Source organism: Orycteropus afer, unplaced genomic scaffold, assembly GCF_000298275.1.
Source record: "Orycteropus afer afer isolate SDZICR_OR568_19922 unplaced genomic scaffold, OryAfe1.0 scaffold00379, whole genome shotgun sequence".
NCBI lineage: Eukaryota > Metazoa > Chordata > Mammalia > Tubulidentata > Orycteropodidae > Orycteropus > Orycteropus afer.
This window is the reverse complement of record NW_006921966.1, coordinates 2193283-2195431: the sequence shown is the minus strand read 5'-3', so window position 1 is coordinate 2195431 and position 2149 is coordinate 2193283.

Genomic DNA, 2149 nt, shown 5'->3' with positions numbered 1-2149 from the left:
AAAAAGGACAAGGTTTGCTAGTCTGATAGACCCTGATGGAACCACTGAGACTATGGCCCCTAGCTGCCATTCAAGTCTGGAATTGAACCCACTCCCATGGCTTTCAGCCAAACAAAAGATAGGCATATGACCTGAACATTTACATGAGGTAGATAACGCTCCTTGGAGAGCTCAATCATGGGAGAATAGAAGGGCTGTATATGCACAGGGAGACAGCTGGGGGCGGGGACAGGAAAGCATGGAGGGAAGGACACAGGGAAGGGGTAGTTACAGGAGGAAGTGGGAGGGGAGCTGTTGCATTGTGGGAAATGGCAGTCAATGTCATTAGACAAAGTGTGTGAGCTGCTCTATGGAAAGTGAATTTGCTCTGTAAACTTCCACACATTCCACAATAAAAATTAAAAAAAAAAGATTGTTGTCAAACAATTGTAAAAATACCTAGGTGTTTTATAGCTGAACTTGCTTTCCCAAGTGCTTCCTGAGCTCCAAACAAGTTGTATTCGTTCTTCAAATGGCTAGTGCACTTTTTCTCACCTCTCTTGTGGCACTTAACATAATCTACCTTGTGTTTACATATCTTGTGTATATATGCACTACAGTCCTTAAGGGAGCTGGCTCTTAACTAAGCACTGTATCAGAATTCTGGTTCTGCCATTTCGATATATGGCCCTAAGTAAATTCCTTCACTTCAGTGTGCATCAGTTTCCTTATATGCAAAATCAGAGTAGTAATAGTATTTATCTCTAGGATTGTTATGAAAATAAAGGTAAACAATACAGTTACATAATTTAACACAGTCCCTGACACATCATAAATGCTTGATAAACATTTTTTTCTTTCCCCTAGTATCATCATTACAACATTATTAGTCATCATCCCTCCCTCTCCCTACTGCATTTTAGCCTCCTTAAAGGTGGAGGCTCTTTTATTTTTAATAGCTTGGAATGGGAGAATATGTTTGCATACGACAGGTGCCCTTATAATTTTCATCAAATTGAATTAGTTGGTCTGGCTCTGGAGAAAAAAAAAAAAAAACTCTATGACTGCAATAAACTAGGGGCTATGTAAAAGCTTCCTGCCTTTGTTTAACAGCTTTATTGAGATGTTAATATACATAGGATACCTATTTAAAGTATACAATTCAATGGTTTTTAGTATATGCACAAATACAAGCATCACCATAATCAATTTTAGAACATTTTATCATCTCAAAAAGAAACTGCATACCCGTTAGCTATCAACCTTTATCCTCTTCAACCCCTTAGGGCCCCCAGCTCCAGACAACTGGTCATGGACTTTCTGTCTCTGTAGGTTTGCCTAGTCTGGACATTTCATATAAATGGAATCATATATGTGACATTTTGGGTCTGGTATCTTTCACTTACTATTTTCAAGGTTTGTTCATGTTGTTGTACTTCATTTATCAGTACTTCATTCCTTTTTATTCTTCCCATTGCCATGGAATCAATCCAACTCAGCAACCCTAGGGACAAGAGTATAACTGCCCCATAGAGTATCCAAGGCTATAAGCTTTACAGAAGCAGACTGTCACATCTCTTGGGCAGAGCGGCTGGAGGGTTTGAACTGCTGACCTTTCCGTTAGCAGTGAGTACTTAACTGGTGCACCACTAGGACTCCTTATTCATTTTTCTAACCAATTTATATTCTATTGTATGGAATACCACACTGTTTATCCATTCATCAGTTGATGAACATTTGGTTGGTTTCCAAAGGCTATTATGAACGATACTGCTTTGATCACACACATTTTTGTGTGGGCACAAGTTTCATTTCCCTTGGTTATATACCTAGGAGTAGAATTGGTGGGTGTTATGGTAAATGTATGTTTAATTGTTTGAGGAAATGCCAGACTTTTCCAAAGTGGCTTTATCATTTTACATTCTCACCAGCAGTGTATGAGGATCTCTCCACATCCCTGACAATACATGCTATCTGACTTTCTGGTGGTATCTCATTCATTTGATTCATTTGCCCAATGATGTTGAGCATCTTTTTGTATGTTTATTGGTCATTCATAGATCTTCAAAATGTCTATACAGTGCCTTTGCCTATTTTTACATTGATTTATTTGTATTTTTATTATTGAGTTGAATATATGTAATTCTATGAGAGATATAATTCTATTAGA